At 40.9% G+C, this 19,094-nt stretch overlaps 1 long non-coding RNA gene across 1 annotated transcript; it reads left to right on the top strand.

The window, feature by feature from the left end:
- The first annotated feature begins 14,493 nt into the window (after nucleotides 1-14,493).
- LOC145420480 (uncharacterized) lies at nucleotides 14,494-15,484 on the top strand. The gene is made up of 2 exons (XR_013901800.1): nucleotides 14,494-14,698; nucleotides 15,324-15,484. It is a non-coding gene; the product is annotated as an uncharacterized LOC145420480 (long non-coding RNA).
- Nucleotides 15,485-19,094: the final 3,610 nt, after the last annotated feature.

Raw genomic sequence — 19,094 nt, 5'->3', positions numbered from 1 at the left:
ACTCTACAATAATAATGAGAAAAACCCAACAATCAGATGACACCCTATCAGCAAGCGCTTTGGCGACAGTGGGGAGGAAAAACTCCCTTTTAACAGGAAGAAACCTCCAGCAGAACCAGGCTCAGGGAGGGGCGACTGGTTGGGGTGAGAGAAGGAAGACAGGATAAAAGACATGCTGTGGAAGAGAGCCAGATATTAATAACAAGTATGATTCAGTGTAGAGAGGTCTATTAACACATAGTGACCGAAGAAGAAACACCCAGTGCATCATGGGAATCCCCCAGCAGCCTACACTTATTGCAGCATGACTGAGGGAGGATTCAGGGTCACCTGGTCCAGCCCTAACTATATGCTTTAGCAAAAAGGAAAGTTTAAAGAGTAATCTTAAAAGTAGAGATAGTGTCTGTCTCCCGAATCCAAACTGGAAGCTGTTCCACAGAAGAGGTGCCTGAAAACTGAAGGCTCTCCTTCACATTCTCATTTTAAATACTCTAGGAACAACGAGTAGGCCTGCAGTGTGAGAGTGAAGTGCTCTAATGGGGTGATATGGTACTATAAGGTCATTAAGATAAGATGGGGCCTGATTATTTAAGACCTTGTATGTGAGGAAATACATGAACTAGTTTTTCAGCGTCACTCTGAGACAGGATGTTTTTAATTTTAGAGATATTGCGCAAATGGAAGAAAGCAGTCTTACATATTTGTTTAATATGTGCATTGAAGGGCATCCTGATCAAAAATGACTCCAAGGTTCCTCACAGCGTTACTGGAGGCCAAGGTAATGCCATCCAGAGTAAGAATCTGGTTAGATACCATATTTCTAAGATTACAAAAAGACAATCTCATGCAGTGATTTACAAATCTCATTAACCCATTTTTTTCACAATGAAGCAGAGAAAACATCAGTTCATTTAAACTGAGATAATTTAGTGACTGAATCCAAACAGTCAATGTTTTTTTACCATTGCTGCACCGCCTCATACATGACACCATCTGCATTACATCAACCAGGTTTCTCTGACCTCGCAACAAAGACCAGCCTCCGTGTAAGGCTGGGAGGTGCAGAGTGACTTCCAGAGAGGAGAAAGCAGGTAACAGTGTATTTATCTGTATTACTACATTAGACCAGATGTGCTCTGTTAAAAAGAAAGCCCTCTGCCTCTTTTGTTCTTTCACCTCATAAATCACAGCACATGATCAACCCCAAAATGTAGGTGTAAATGTAAACTTTGCAGCCACCCCTACTGGCATCGAAATCTGAAGTGTCTCTATTGCTTTAGCTTCTCTATCTACATTTACTATGCTGAGCTCATTTACCAGACGTCCAAGGTGTGTGCTTTCTCTCTATTGGAACAATCAAGAAAGGGAAGGGGTTGGGGAACAGGAAAGCAATGGTAGGAGAGAGAGGGGGTGGGGGGGGGGGGGAAGAAAAGTGGAGCAGAGAGAGAGAGAGAGAGAGGGAAAGAAAAGTGGAGCAGAGAGAGAGGGGGGGGGGGGTGATAAATCATCCTCCACCATCCCAGTTTGGGTTTTGTTGTTGCTCTCCTCCATCATGATGAATCGTACTCCTCTGAGAAAAGAACGCATAAAAACAAGAAAATGAAAGTAATAGAATAAAAGAGTGAAACGAAGGCCATCTCACTTCTTTTATCCAAAAAAATTAAAGGAAAAAAACGGCGGTGGGCACAGACAGTGGGCATGTCTGAGGGACGACGGGATGGCCTGAGTGAGAACACAGACATGGTTTCTGCTCTTCCTGCGAGTTTATGAGCCGTGAAGAGTCTCGAGCTGAAAATAGGCTGCAGTTGTTCATCAAACACTTTCAAGGATCCTCCTCTTCATTTTCACCTCTTCTTTAGCCTCTCTCTTATTTTTCTCTTACATAATTGTTAATAAATACGATAATGGGTTTGCATTTATTAAGGTATAGCTGTTACAACCAAACTCATTTCATCATTAAAAAGACAATTTTCTGTATTTTTTTGTACTTTTAATGTAATCATCGACAGAAATTCATGAAAGACATTTTCTAATTCTCCCCTCTGTCTTCCTCCACTCACGACCAGCTGGAGGCGGCAGATGGCCGTCCCTCCCTGAGCCTGGTTCTGCTGGGGGTTTCTTCCTGTTAAAAGGGAGTTTTTCCTTCCCACTGTTGCCAAAGAGCTTGCTAGGGTGTCATCTGACTGTTGAGCCTTTCTCTGTATTATTGTAGGGCTTTACCTTTACAATCAAAGCACCCATAGGCAACTGTTGTGATTTGGTGCAACATAAATAAAATTATGTTGAAAACTTGAATTGATTTTGTGAAGTTTAAGATGTTCCCAGTTTTTTGTTTTATTTTGAAACTGTTTCATGCGTTCCTGTTGCCTTGTTTCCTTGCCTTATGTGCCCTATCTGTTTCTGTGATGTGTGACCGTTCAGCCCTGTGCATTAGTTTCTGTTCACTCATCATGTGCTGCACAGTCCCGTCTCAGTTTTTATAAAGTTGCCTTTTGTGTGTTCGACTTCCTGTTTTCTGTGTTTGGGTCTAAATTATGTGCTGCACTCAACAATTTTATGGCAAACTACCCAATAAATGCTGAGATTTATCAGTCTGTAGACAGAGGATGGGAGTTCAAGAGCTTGGTAATTTGCTTTGTTTTTACTGGAGATTTACTTTGGCTTTTACAACCCTCTTCATTAAGTACAGGCACAAAGCACTTGGTTGGGTTTTGGAAAAGCTCATAGTTTTAATTCAGAGTTGCTAATTCACAACATTAGCCCTCTGTATTAAATAAAAAAATAATCAAACACATCTACCTGCACCTGTTTGTTATATCGATGCACTTCAATCAGATGAACCCATGTGAGCAAGCACTTGGCAACAGTGGGAAAACCCCCAGCAGAGCCAATCTCAGCACCAATACCTGCAACTTTGCACATGTTAAATGATTCTTTTTTTCTTTTTTTTAAACAATGCCTTTTTTTCCAGAGTAAGAAGTGTCTCATCCATTTATTGGATTTATATTGGATAAAATAACCTGGTGGCTGATGCTACCATGCTTGAGCGTAGTTGTCTCCAGATCCTCGGCTGGCCTGTGTTTACACGTAACACCTCTCTCTCTTTCACACACACACACACACACACACACACACACACACACACACACACACACACACACACACACACACACACACACACACACACAGGCTGTACAAGCAGGAAGAGAGTAGCAACCATGTGATGACAGGTGAAATAACCGTTAGCAAAACAAACTGTGTGGATCCGGAGTCCATATCTTCAATATGCAGCGGCTGCTTTCTGTAAGCAGAGCACAGAGACAAATTTATGCATTTTATAGATTAATTGTGAAATTAATTGTGACTTTGGCTGTGGTAACAGACTTTTCTCTCACATGTCGTATAAATGTGTCTGTTACGCAGCACAGTGATCTTCATGGTGGCAGCTACTATCAAGTGTTACTAACTCTACAAGCAGGCCAGGGCACAGCATGTGCCAGATGTCAGAAGAACTGGACTGTGGAGGTCAAATGAGCTCAAGCTTACTCAAACTTGAGTTTATCCTCAAACTAGAGATGAACTGACTTTTTGCAGTCGTTTGAAGATATTGTTGTGACCCAGACTTACACTCCTGGTTTAAACCATTTATGACCCATCCAGTTATTCCCAAACAGGGTGAGATCATGATTAGATTAGACCAGCGGGGTTTCTCGGTTTGCTAAGTTTTAAATTAAAGTTGAGATTAGATTGGCAGCAATTCCAAGTGCCATGCTCACTAATAGGATAACAGAGATGATAGTAGGCTGAATGTTAATGTAAGTCTGGGATTAAAAAGAACTTTAGGCGTAAATGTGTCCCCAACATCAAACTGCAGCTAACGTGACGAAACCTCCATATTGTAACTTATAATCTTTGTTTCTTTGACATTTTTTTCTTCTTAAAGTAAAACTTCACTTCAGTCCAACCTTTAGGACAGGATTTAAAGCCTGGTTTGGCAAACTGATGCTGAAAATAGATTTTATGGTGCAGACTTGGAACGTTCTCATTTGTGCCTGAGTCGAGCGGTTCCTGAGAAATAACAAACTGCACATAAATAGAACTGGTTGCACCAACTTACAGGACTTCAATGTAAACTGTCATCAGGTTTGTATGTTTTCTTTTTTTTTTTAAGAGAAATTATGTTTCAACCAATTCCACCGTTAAATAAGCGTCATAACTTTGTAGTTTCATATTTTTAAAAATCAAAGTATATAGATAATGTGACAGAGGGCGCTGTAACTATTAATGTGCACCTCAAATACAGGGATGGGTGAGGAGACTATTTTCAGTGGTCACCTTTGAGTACAAGTACTACTGTGTGTGTGTTTATGGTACTTAAGGACAAAAATTTAGAATAGCTTCAGACAAACTTTAAAAATCCAGTCTTTAAGTGATGGCGTATGAACTTTGCTTCCGGGTCCAAACTACTCTGTGTTTAAGATGTTTTAATGCTTTGTATCTCAGTTATATCAGTTGTTCTCCTGACTGAAGTTTGGCAAACCTTACGATGTAACTACAGCCCAGCCCATGTGTCACAGTCTGGCAGAGATGGATGGATTGACGAAAAGGACCCAAAACGCAGACACCAAGGAATGTGGATTATACTTGAATGTTAACAGTAGTGATGTGACGTTCTGTATCAAGGCGGGGGCGTTTCCGCGATGCGCGTATCGAGGCTTGCTTCATTTATGGGAGGAGCTGAAAATGATGACGTCCGAAGCCTTGCTGCCCAGCTGTACCACGTGACTGGTTCATGAAGTGGTTCGAACTTTGCCGCGAGCTATGACAGCGATATAAACCCCTCAGACTTCATTCAAAATGTGGGTGTTTGATGGAGAGTTGCGTTTAGTGAGAGTTTGGAGACAGTTTGGAGGTTTATGAGAGTGAGGAGAGAAAGCCAGGAGAGAATGGAGCCAGCTAAGAAGAGGAGGATGTCCTCCCCTGTGTGGGAACATTTTGATTTTATTCCTCCCAACAAGGTATGTAAATTTCTACAGAAGATGTATTTTCATAATACTGATGGTGCAATACAATTTATGTTAAGCTGTCTTTACTTTTGTACAAGGTGAAGTGTTTGCTATGTGCCAGGGAGCTGGGATATAACAACAACACCTCATCCATGCTTAGGCACTACAGAGCTTTGCATGAGAATAAGGGGAACAGCGATTGTGGAGCAAGACCAGGTGAGCCATCAAATGCCATCATAATATAGCATGCAGTAATGTTACTAAATGATATAACAATATTATACAACTGTTATAAGTTACGTGTGTGATATTTATATTTGTGCTTTGTCTTTATTGTCTTTCCTCAGGAGAAGAATCTCAAATAGATGAAGACCTGGTTAGCATGGTGATTGAGGACTACCAGCCATTTAGCATTGTGGAGGACAAAGGATTCAAAAGATTTGTTAAATCATTAAATCCTAGCTATATTCTCCCCACTAAAGGTTATAAAAGCAGTGAAAATTTAGTTTTTACAGAATAAAATATGCGCAGGACTGACACCTCAGTGTGTAGCTGTCCATACCTCAACGTTACAAAAGCACAACCAAGAGTTGGGAGTTGGGAGTTCGCCTTGTAATCGGAAGGTTGCCGGTTCGAGCCCCGGCTTGGACAGTCTTGGTCGTTGTGTCCTTGGGCAAGACACTTCACCCGTTGCCTACTGGTGGTGGTCAGAGGGCCCGGTGGCGCCAGTGTCCGGCAGCCTCGCCTCTGTCAGTGCGCCCCAGGGTGGCTGTGGCTACAATGTAGCTTACCATCACCAGTGTGTGAATGTGTGTGTGAATGGGTGGATGACAGGTTGTGTAAAGCGCTTTGGGGTCCTTAGGGACTAGAAAAGCGCTATACAAATACAGGCCATTTACCATTTACCATTTACCACTGTCCACACCCCAACCACACCTCACCTCACAGTAAATGATCATTTCCATTTTAAGCATTTCCAAATGATCATTTTCCATACTGCCAGTATAAATATACAAAGTATAATGCCATCAATACAACATAGATGTTTTACACACTCCTTTTGTTGTTGACATTTACAGGCTGTGTGCAAAAGGCCAAACTCTTCAAATTCATGCCAACTAATATTTTTACGTCCAGTAGGTGTCCTACTAGAGCAAATGAAGCTTCAAGAAGCTTTGCGCTGGGGTGAACCAATTGGATGAAAAGCTTCAGTGCTTCATGAAGCTTCATCTGCCCATCACTAGTTAACAGAAAGTGAGCCGTTTATTAAGGCTGGTAAACACTACACAAAACAAAAGGCAGAGATGGATTATATCAGTTGTTCTCCTGACTGAAGTTTGGTCTGTTTATAGCATCCTGCCATGCCATTGCATTTGTCCCTAACCATCGGGAACCCTCACATTAACTTTTATCGAGTGGAGAAAAGTTAGCGTTCATCCTCCAGCTTTACTTTGTTTATGTTATGCTAACATAGCTGTGTAGCGAGCCACCACTTAGCACATCATTCAATACAAGCTAGCCCAACTTCAGTAAGCCTAAACCTGAAAAAATATATATATATTTGCATGTTGTGGCACTTGTTAAATTGTGTTTCATATTTATATACAGTACTGTGCAAAAGTTTTAGGCAGGTGTGAAAAAAATGCTGTAAACAAAGAATGCGTTCAGAGATATAAATGATTATTTATTGGCCCCAAATGTGTGTTTGTCTGCAGCAGGACAAACACACAGCCAATGTCATCAAGAACTATCTTCAGTGTAAAGAAGAACAAGAAGTACTGGAAGTGATGGTACAACCCCCGCAGGTCTCAACATCATCAAGTGTGTCTGGGATTACAAGAAGAGAGAGAAGGATGTGAGGAAGCCTACATCCACAGAAAATCTGTGGTTAGTTCTCCAAGATGTTTGGAACAACCTACCAGCACAGTTTCTTCAAAAACGGTGTGCAAGTGTACCCAGAAGTAGGCAAAGGGTGGTCCCAGCAAATACTGATTTGATTTAGATTTCTCTTTTGTTCATTCACTGCATTTTGTTGATTGATTAAAATAAATGATTAACACTTACATTTTTTGAAAGCATTCTTTGTTTACAGCATTTTCCTCACCTGCCTAAAACCTTTGCACAGTACTGTATATAAATATGAAACACAATTTAACAAGTGCCACAACATGCAAAATGGATCAAATTTCGATTTGTTCACCTCTTTTTTTTTTTATCCTGCCAGTAAATTCTTGTTTTCAGCTGCATGTGCTGCCAAAGCATGAAAAATAGCTCAAACAAAACATTTATAAAAATGCTTAAAAGCATCTAAAGAGGAAAGAGTAAGCTGCATTTGTGGAAAGCTCAGGAAGAAGGAGGTGGTTAGCACCATTCTTGCTTTAATGCAATGAGGCAGGAGAAGAGCAGCCGTTCATGGGCTCAGGTGAGTGCTCGCCTCGAGGGAAACAACACTTGGATCACAGAAAAAAGAGGGATGACTGGTCAAGGTAGATGATGAGGAACGGAGGAAAAGACGGGGACAAAGAAGACATCGGGAGGTAAAGTGTGATTAGACAGAAATCAGTGAATAAATGAGAGGGGAAAAAAACAAAATGGAGAAATACACAGACGTGTAAAAAAACAAGACAAAAACAGAGAATAATGCAGAGGGGGGTGCGAGAGCCGAGAATAACAAGGAAAAGTGCAACAAGCAAGATAAAAAACTGCAGAGACGAGATGAAGAAGAAGAACGAACAATCAGTGAATTCACAAAGGAGATATAAACACAAGCCGAGTGGACAGAATACATGAGAAGAAAATCAAGAAAAATCACTGAAATGATTCTTAGAAACGAGGAAAAGTGAACTCTGTGGTGTTATGAACTCTAAACGGCTGGCAGAAACAGAGATGGACGGAGAAAATCAGATAAATGTGAAAGTGAATGACAGAAAATAAAGTGCTGGACGGAGAAATGAAAGCTGCCATGAGTCAAACGAAGACAGAGATCCTGAAATATGAATGGCATGATTCAAAGAGGACAGTCGAGGGAGCAGCAACAAAGATCGCAACACAATCTCCAGCAGATAAAAGAAAATGAAAAAGGGAGGAGGAAGAGAGAACATGAGGCAAAGTGAGCGTATCATCCCACAGGTGAACGGCACAGACACGAGCCTTTGTTAATTATGCTGCGAGGGTGACGCGTTTGTCATGGCGCTTCATCTTCTCCTCGTCCTCCTGGTGCTGCTTACATTTTGCCTCTTCTGCTGCGTGTCGTACATCGCTGAGTCGATGATTTTCAGTTCAATCATTCAACTCAGAAGTCAGGCAGAGAAATGTTGCATACGAGCCACTGATTCTGGATCATCGCCCACCAATAATTAGGATGACAAATGTAGAACGCAGTAAATCAGTGTGTTCTCCAGAGAAGGTTACAAACAGCAGCTTGCATGTTTGCAGTGAAGCAACAAGGATGTCAGGTGATGTGCTCTGATGATGCTTTTCCTTATTTTCTGCCATATAAATGAGGAGGTCATCTTACGACCAGGTAATCCTTCCTTAAGAAAAACTCCAAGACAGTTTTTCCGACCCTTGGATCTCTGTGATGTCAGAGAGAGAGGATATCCCTGATGTGGTCATTCTAGGCTCAACGGCTTTGGCTGTTTAAACCTTGTGATTTAAGGACCAGAGAAAGGTTGCCTTAAAGGCAGAGGAGTTCAAACAAAGTGTGCTGTAGAGATGAACAGCAGTAAGGTCTAAGAACAAACGTATGAAGCTTGAATCCAAACATGCTTATCTCTAACTGTCTGCTAACTGCAGCACTGAAAAGACTGAAGTCTTTTTACCTGGGAAGATCTCCATGGTAAGTTGTGCTAAACAACCTCTGGAGGAGTTATTTTACTTTTTATTATCGGCTGTAAGAACCAAATGATGGTTCTCACAGCCTGTTGAGCTGCACGTTGGAAACACCTCCTCCTGTTAAGTTAGTGCAGTGCGAACACTGAGCGCTGATTCGCATGGCCTCAGCTGATGATGCTGAAAATGCATGAATATGATTTTATGCAAAGTCGGGTTCTGGAAAGACGGGTGTGAGACACCCACAGTTGTTCATCAAGCCAATGAACACAAAGCCTGGCTGTGTCGTGGCTTGAGCATCTGGAGGATTTGAGGTTTGTAGAGTCTGAGCCATCAATAGAGGATGATTCTTTTTTTTTCTCTCTCTCTCTCTCTTTTTCCTGTAATATGGCCTCTGGTCATCACTATACTCCTCCTCCTCCTCTTTTGTGTGATCTGGAAGAATCTGGAAGGGAGAGGCCAGAGGTCGACTGAATGCACTGAGTGGCCGACTGACAAAGAGCCGAGGGCTTTGCGATTAATGTGGTCAGAAGGACACGTGTGAACATTCACGTGTGCTCCTGAGCTGCACTCAGCTCTTTTATTCAAGCTTTACACTGTCCTTGGTTTAAACGTCTTCCTAGCAGTGATGTAACGGCTTGCAAGCTTTGTTATTTTCTTTGTTTCATCCATGGTTGACATCAAATTTAAAAATATCAGCTGAAATATTGACAGAAAAATGAAAAGTGGTTACGGTACAACTATAAAGTCGTGCGTCTGTACCGAGCAGGTCATTATTTGTCTGTTATTATTGGAGAATGTGAGGTAATCCATAACAAAAAAATAAAATAAAATCCCGGCTGGTCCATTCAGATAAAAGCGTATCAAGGACAAACAGCAAACAGAGGGAAATGAAGGTAATTGTGTGCTGTCTTGTATTAAACATGCGTCTTCTTGACCGAGGGAAAACGGTGACACCTTTTAAATCACTTCCTGAAATATGACTTTATGTTCTGATTGTTTTTCTGTTTTTATTTCCCCGATTTTTCTGTTGCTGTTTGTGTCTCTGTAATATTCTGGCTTCTTTAAATGCTGAAGTGAAATGACTGAAAATGAAATATAACAAATACAGTTTGTGCTGAAAGAACTTGAACATGTAAAAACTCCCCGTGTAGTCTCCATCTACTTTGAATTGTCAAGAAGTGCTGGGAAGGTTACTTTTAAAATGTATTCCACTACAGATTACAGAATACATGCCCCAAAATGTATTTTGTAATGTATTCCATTACGTTACTCAATATTCTGAATCCAAAGTATTCTGAATACTCTTGGATTACTTAACATATTATCATGCGTTTTACAACTACTTTTATTACTATTACTGGAGGTCTGTGGCTCCTAACCATAGTAAAGGGACCGCTGGCTAATATGTCGGGTTCGTAGCCGAAAAATAGCTTTACTTTGTTGTCTGGGTCAACTTTGCTAGCGAGAGACAGAGAGAGGCGTTGAAAGGCTGCTCCAACGGAACTTATTGTTTCGGAGGAAAACACAAACACAGTGTACAGTCCAGTCTTAATAGCTTACTTACAACTGGGCTCATCAGGCTCTCTTCTTGGCTGCAGTGGTTATTATTATATTTACATACTTCCAGCTCCCGTTTCTGCTCGATGACAGCTCGTACTTTCTCACTCTCCTTTTTCTCCCTCCTGGCGCTCACAGACACATAACGTGTATGGCAGTCTGTTCTCCCTGCAGCACGGACTACACTGCCCATGAGGCTACATTCTTTAGGGCTATGCCTGTAGCATTCTGCCTATTAGCTTAGCACAACAACAACAACAACAACAAAAAGGCGCTCTCTCACCCAGGAAACACAAAGTCACAGAGAGAGTGTCACCCTGTAACCATGGCAACCGTAACGCTACCGCCTGGAACAACAGAACATAGCTGTCAAACAAAACCCAAACAGTCCTGACCCACCACAATATGAAACAGGAAAATACTGCCGTGTAATCCATTTATTTCAACAAAGTAACTGTATTCTAAATACCACCTTTTTAAATGGTAACTGTAAGGGAATACAGTTACTCATATTTTGTATTTTAAATACGTAACGGCGGTACATGTATTCCCCAACACTGCAGTACAATTATCAGGTCACTGGTAAAAACTAATAACTGATATCGAAGCTGCAGTCATATCAGATAGAGCTGCTCTGAGGTCTGCTGCTGCATTGCTGTCCTGCTGCCTGTTTCTTCAACTTGAGCCAGAAAGCGCTGCCAGGTAGACGGCTGTCTGCAGGAGATAATTATTAAGAGGTGTCTCATGTAAGCGCTGGCTCCACAAACATTGCAGGATGACATTCAAAGTCTGATTCCAGCTCTGCGGGTAACAAAAGTTGTGCACTTTCAGCGTCTGTAAGTTCACAATTGAGAGGGTAATATGCATACTGCTTTTTTTTTTTTAATCATGAAACTACACTAACCAACCAGCAAATAAGACAAGTGGGAATAAAACATCTTCTTTTCTTAGATTTTTGCTCATGTTTGATCACAACCAAACAAAAAGTGCAAATTACAGCTGTGTTGCTCTACACTTCATTCTCAGTTTTTATTATTGGCCAGAGACAAAGGCAACACTTACTTCATATAAGACAGCATTCTGAAAATTCTCATTAATTTCAATGATTCAGTCAAGAGCTTATTAATGACTTCTATAGCCAAGCGTAAAGAAAAACGAGTAGAAAGCTGTGCTCTTGTACTGAGGAAGTTTCAGTTTAAAGTTAAACCTTTGGTCATGCCCAAGCACCTTTTGAGATGCGCTTGAGCTGAGGTGGTTCTTGTCAGTGGACACGTTAATTTGAGGATTGTAATTGGCTGTGACTGGACATGAACTTAATACTTACCACTTCCTATTCACCAACTACAGCTCATGCTGATGTAGACCCACAATTACAATTGTTTCTATACTCGATAATATTGACCAAAAAATATTTACTTTGTTGCCACTAGGTGGCACCACGAGTGGCTGAATATTGGCACGTAAATGTCTCGAGATTCAGATTCTGATCAAAAATATGATGAAGTTTGTGATGAATGAACAAATTGACAATCTCTCAGGTTAAAATCGATCACGATGGCAAAAACCGAGCCAAAGACATTTATTTTTTTCTTTAAAACAAACAAACAAATATAAACATAAAAAACAATTTAAAATATTGTTAGTATGCAACGGTGAACAGACTTCCACAGAATGATTTCAGGTGCTACTGAAGCTTTTTTATGAGACGAGCATTGTCATCATAGACTCTTTGTTTGATCTTAATTCAATTAGTGACGTATAAATCATCTTTCTTTTTGTTTATTTTTTAATTTTAAATTAACGTGGAAACAGTAGAAAATTATTCTTCAACAGAACCTTTCTCATACTTGAAAGTGTTTTTTTTCACCAAGACTTAACATCAAGAAAAGACCTGCAGCCGACAGCAATTCACGAATAAATGTTAAATGTTTGCTTGGACTTTTATCTTCTTGGGTGAATGATCAGAATTTGATGTGCCCAAACATGGGTTTAAATAAAGAGTCAAAATCTCAGCTTTGTTTTTGTGGGCATGATTATTTTTATAGTTAAAGGAGCAGCAGAGGTCACTGTATGCAGCTTCTCTAACTTTCCGTCGTGGCCTCATTAGTCTGTGTGACCTGTGTGGCCCAGCACGAATAAGCCTTATGCAGATGCAGTGCAGGTCATGCTTTCTGCAGCTGCTGCAAAACTCCTGGTATCAATCTCCATAAAGGAGGCGTATCGGTCGGAGAGGCCGACACTCTACATCTGTTCATATGAGCTGCCGGAAAAGTCAAACAGATGTCCACCCAGGACAGTGGCCACCACACAGAGTCACAGGTTGTTCGCTCAGTTACATTCCGAATCACAATGTCTGCAGTAGATTTAAGCCTCTGTTGTCTTTTAAAACCTCTGTTCCTGCTTTTTTGGGGCCCACGTTCACAAAAACGCAGATATTAAAAAATAAAACATTTTTGATATGTGGGGGTGGGCTGATATAAATATTTGAGTGAACAAGTCCTTAATCCACACGTTACTTTCAATTTATTAGGTAACTGTAACTGAATAGCAATTTTGAGGGACGGAGCTGAAAGGAGACCATTTGGCATCAAAAGTCTTCTAAAACATCGTAATATAGAAATGGATTCATATGCTGATGTAACAGTTATGATAGATTACGACAGAGTTAATAACAGAGCACACGTGCACTGAAAGACACATAAAAATGGTTTGCACTGAGGTGGTTTGGCTTATGAATAATTCAAGATGGATAAATTCAATTAAGATGTGCATGTGGAGCCATGTTGTGCTGAGGTCGGGTCAGTGGGTTTAGCTACTTATTCAGCCTGACCTTTCAGACAGAGAGCGGGATAATGAGTCAGCTGGAGCAAGACTTACACCAAACGCTGTACTCTGTCATTACACCAGGTTTATTTCACATTCGAAAAACATATGCAGTTTAAATTTGGCTGGTCTCCGTCTACAGTTAGACTTCCCAGGCAAAGCTTGCCATTCTGTACATTTGCGCTCATGTGTTTGCAATGCAGACTGGCCTCGTCCTGTCAACAAGCAGCTTTCCACCTTGAATTTCATTTTGGTGAAAGTGGAAGAAGTGGCAGGGAGCAAAATCTGGTGAGTTAAACTGTTGTGCTCAAAAACACAATAAAACACAAACTGGTGGGTTTTAATGACTCTGTGCATGAACAGGAGGGTACAACGCCATCATGGTGTGCACCTCACTTTATCATGACTGCATCTCTTCAGGTGTTAAATAATAACTGCCCGTGTTAACTGTATGACAGTGCACAGCTAGAAGAACAAAGCACTGCCCTTGACTTGCCCACTGAAAATTGTTCAGAGGTTTTTGCTCTCTGTACAAGTTTGAGTTCTATAGTAAAATGGCAGGAACACAAGTGCAAGCAGTCAGAGTGGGCCTGCGAGTGAGTGAAGCAGCAAACCAGTAATGCTGGAAGAGGCCCAGAGGTGCACGAGGACGTGAACTTAGAGAGGAGATTCTGGTTTTTGATATTTTGCTGGTAGAGTTTCAGAACCTGTGATTTAAGTCAAAATCCAAAAAATCTCATTTCAATTACAGAACAATTAAATCTATGATTTCCCCTCCTTTTAGCTTTTAGCAGGTTGAAAATGATTAAACGTAGGTTTTGTTTGCTGTTATATGCTTGAAGAATTGTTTCAGAGGAGACAGTGAAGCCTTTTTGTTCATATTGTTGTGTAGAGTGTGTCCTCCTTTCTTTTTAACCTTTCCAGTAAAATAAAGAGTACTGTGCCGGCGCCTCCATCAAAGTTAAGAGACGGCTGTTCTCTGTTATTGACTGCACTTTCTTCAAATACTTAATTATACCCAAGGAGGTGAGGCTGTGTGTGTGCATGAATGTGTGTGTGGTTTTATTTGTTTGTGTGTGTCTGCAGTTGGAGGGCTATGAAGGGGGGGCAGAGACTCAGAGCCAAACGGGAGCTTCCTCTGTGCCTCGAGGCAACTGTTGACTGTGGCGGAAAATATTGGACACTCAGAAATAGCTGACGTTTCAGTGTGTTCTCAGCAAAACACACACACACAGAGCGAGGGAGAGAACAGAGTCTCTGCTGCTCTTTCCCCGCGTATGCTCGCGGGTGAATGAGGACTGCTCTTATGTCATATGGTGAAGAATCTTTTAGTTCTGCTCTGAAATGCTGGATCACAATCGCAACCACATGAATATGTGAGGTCACTGCATTGACATGAGGTCACTCTCTGGCTCCCTTGTCATCATCAGCACTGTGAGGAGTGCTTATCATCAGAAGGAGTACAGATCACAGCACAGGTGAGGAAATCTCTTTCTGCCCGTTTAGAGACGTGATAATATCACGTGGACGTTCACACAAAGTCAAAGGCAGAAAATGAACCTTTCATTCACCTTCAGTCTGAGTTTACTGTTGATGCATCATCAGTACGATAACGTTGGTTTCTCAAAGGACTTTTCACCCTGGACTCAGAAATGGCTCGTTTAATAAAAATGTTTTTTTGCTTGTCAGTCTGCACTGTTGGAGATTTATCTGCAAAACTGTCAAAGCTGAAAAATAAGCTCTTAAAATATCACCACACGTTTTTCCTACCTCTGCCTAAAAACAAAAAAATCTAATATTTGTATTTATTTTATTTTTTTGGTCTATGGTGTTAAACCTGTTCTAACATGTCCCCGCTTGTTGAAGTAAACATAAAACCGTTATCACAGTCTGGATTTGTCACTTTGGGACGGATCAATATTTGGCCTGTGCAGTTAAATTCAGTCTTTTGGTTGAGACTGGTACGTAATCCAGAATGCTGTAGGCCGAATTTAGAGGAGAAATATAATACGATTTCTAAATGCACATTTTAAACAGACTGAAAATGATAATAAACTATATTTATTTTATTTTTATTTTGTTTTATGTGTCTGTCATGTGAAGGCTATGTGCAGGCAGGATAGGAGGACCCAAAGTGCAGACTCGTGGAGGCAAACGTGAACTCAAAGTCAGCGTTTACTGCTGGACAGCGTTTAACAGATGTAATGAAGCAATTTCAGAATACTCTTTAAATATTGACTTTCAATAAAATGTATTTAAATCATTGCGGCTGTTATGTTTTCATGTAAATATTTTTCATGTAAAATATTTCTGTACACTCTCCCTGTTCTTTGAGATATTAAGAGATGATCATCTCTTTATTGATGTCAGATATAAATCTGTAATTCAAAGTTCATGGCATTCACACTAAGAGGAAATGCTTGGCCTGGGTCAAACCTGACCTGGGCCACAGTGTGACGTTTGTTAGGCTTAAGAACTGCATTACATTTAATTACTCAATCCCAGTAGAAAATATTCTGAAGCTTGCTGTTCCTAGTCCCACCACCCTTACGTCCTCAGCCTCAGACATTCACTGTTGAGGCTGTGCTGGATTTGCAGCTCATCCTATTCAAAATTTCAGTCTGTTTCTCTTTCCTGGAGCATATTTATAGGATGCCTGTTTCCTCTACAAACAGATCTCAGGTTGTTGGAGCATATCTTGACCCTCTAGGCTATGTCATAATAAGCGATGTACATACTCAGCCCACAGTAAGCATGTAATTGGAAAAGTCCGGAAGCTCATTTGACTGGCTTTACATGCCTGATCAGATTTACGAGACTTTCACGTTATTCTAAACTTCTAAACTAAACAACAGAGACAAGAAAAACGGATGCTGGCATTTTATAATGATTCAAGTGATCAGGGACAAAGAGTACTGTTATAAAATATTTTTAGTAGAAGGTGAGGTGATCTTAGCTCAGGATTTAGGGCAGATTCACCAGGATAGTTCTCACTGCTGTAAATATATTCTTCATCCATCTCACTCACTAATGTGCAACAAGAGTCAGAGCAGGGACATTGTCCGGTAGAGAATGAGTCATAGTCCAGGTTTCACCATGAGCTTTAGTTTTAGCTGTGAAATTTCCAAAGCCTACATGGAGTCAGCAGGAGAATGGGTTGTGACATGCAGGCAGTGTTAGTCAAGTTACTTGAAAAAAGTAATCAGATTCCCGGCAGATTCCCCCGGCTCAACATCGCCAGCCGGCAAAGATATTGCTGACATATTGGAGTCAATCGACAAGCGATTGTCCAGTTTCGACGCAAGGCTGTCCTTGGTGGAGATTCTTCACCGAGAATTTAAATGCTTGCGAGAATCCCTGGAGTACAGCCAGCAGCAGGTGGAAACGCTTGCTGCTGAAAATGCCACGCTAAGGGAGTCAGTGAAATGTCTCACAGATAATGTTACCCAGCTCAATAGAGAAAATAAAAAAATAAAAGAAACAGTTATCGATCTACAAGCTCGTAGCATGCGTGATAATCTGGTATTTTCTGGTATTCCAGAAGCCGCTGGAGAGGACGCGGAGACCACGGTAAAAAGCTTCATCAAAACCCACCTGAAGCTGCCGGAGGACACTGTGAAGAACATCGTCTTCGATCGGGTACATCGCCTCGGCCCCATTCGGGCTACGGCCGGGAGACCACGTCCTATCGTGGCCAAATTCGGCCACTTCAAACAAAAGCAACATGTGAAAAGCCGCGGCAGGGAATTAAAAGGAACGGACTTCAGCGTGAACGACCAGTTCCCCAAAGAGATCTTGGAACGACGCAGGGTCCTCTTCCCAATCCGACGCGGCTTCGTCCAGAAGGGTTCCCGCGCTGTCATCGCTGTGGACCGGCTGTACGTGGACGGACAGCTCCACCACGACCCCAACATCACTCCGTGGCTGTATTAACCTCACACCAGATAAGAATCAGCTGCACCATTTCCCTATCCACTCACACTAACTTGCATTAACATCTGTTTAACTTACCAGCATCAAATCGCATCTTAAAGTGTGATTTCATAGCAGAATTAACACCGTCACTCTCCGTCAGTGATTTAATTGGAATGTTTACGTTTTGTTTTGTGTTTTTTTTTCTTCTCGTTTTTTTTCCCCCTCTCTTTACCCCCTCTTGGTTTTATGCTGCTCACCCCTGTCCTTGGTTTCTTTCTTTATTCCTTTCACTGCCTCGATCACCTGCTTCGACACTCATCCACAAACATCCTTTATTTCGACACATACGCACCATGCGCTCAACGGCAGCACATTTACATCAGTCAGACAGCGCACACAGTCGTTTAGGATACACACACTTAAGCCAAGCCTACTCATATTAGTAACTATGCATACACAAAGTCAGACTCAGGGAGCATCTCGCCACACATTTTTTCTCTCTCTCCTTCTCTTTATTTATGAACAAGTGACGTATTCTCTCCACCTGTCTAAGCGACGCACACAGCATACATCCCTAGTTATACACAAACATCTATGGGTACACTGAGGTTCATTACATGGAATATAAATGGAGCTGGCTCCAGAGTAAAGAGGTTAAAAATATTTAACCAACTCAAAAAACTACAGGCAGATGTTGTCCTTTTACAAGAGACCCACAGACCTCTTAGAGGTTCGAATGAACTTAAAACACCTGAGTTTCCTAATGTGTTCTCAGCTTGTTATAGTTCTAGACAAAGGGGAGTAGCAATTTTAATACATAAAAATATTAATTTCACAGTACTCGATACAGTTATAGATCCAGAGGGCAGATTCTTAATCATTAAACTATCTATACTTGATAAAAGCTATGTATTGTAAGTGTATATGGTCCAAATGTTGATGATCCCTCATTCTTTCACGGTTTTTTCAGTGCACTCTCTGAACACTTAGGTGGCACACTTGTTCTTGGAGGCGACCTCAACCTTGGACTAAATGAAGACATGGATAGGCTCAATACAGCGGGAACTCAGCGTAATTGGCAGTCCACAAATATAATCAAACAGTATATGAGTGACTTTGGTCTTTGCGATGCATGGCGCTCCCTTCACCCCACCAGTAAGGAATATACTTTTTTCTCACATGTCCATCACTCCTACTCTCGTCTGGATTATTTTTTGGTCAGCAGCTCATTGCTGAGTGACATTTCAGACACTGAGATTCACCCTATAGCTGTCAGCGATCATGGTCCTGTATCTTTAACACTAATGCACAAGAATAATACTACGCCAAGAAAAAACTGGAGATTTAATATATCACTACTTAAAGATGAAGACTTTATTAAATATTTTAAAAAAGAGTGGACTTCATATTTGGACTATAATGACACTCCCGAAACATCAGCTTCTGTTCTATGGGAAGCAGGGAAAGCTGTGATGAGAGGTAAAATAATTTCTTTCTCATCACATAAAAAGAAAAAAGAAAACAAAAATATTCAGGAATTAGAAAAAAACATCAAATCACTAGAAGAAGCCTACGCGTCCCACCAAGATCAGGAAACATTGAACAAAATACGCAAAACAAAACTAGAATTAAATGAGATAATTGATAAAAAAAAAAAAAATTCTTAGTACAAAGACTACGCCTACAAAATTATGAACATGGTAATAAATCCGGTCAATTTCTAGCAAACCAGCTAAAAATAAATAAAGAAAAAACAACTATATGTGCTGTTCAAGATTCATCTGGGAACACAATATATGATCCGATACAAATAAACAACATTTTCAGGGATTTCTATAAAACGTTGTATTCACCACAAATAAACCCATCTAAAAAAGAAATTGATCAGTTTTTGGACAACATAACTCTTCCAAAATTATTGGACACTCAAGCAATGGCACTGGATTCACCATTGACACC

Source organism: Astatotilapia calliptera, chromosome 2 (genome assembly GCF_964374335.1).
Source record: "Astatotilapia calliptera chromosome 2, fAstCal68.1, whole genome shotgun sequence".
Classification (NCBI taxonomy): domain Eukaryota; kingdom Metazoa; phylum Chordata; class Actinopteri; order Cichliformes; family Cichlidae; genus Astatotilapia; species Astatotilapia calliptera.
This window is presented reverse-complemented; position numbering and strand designations above follow the sequence as displayed.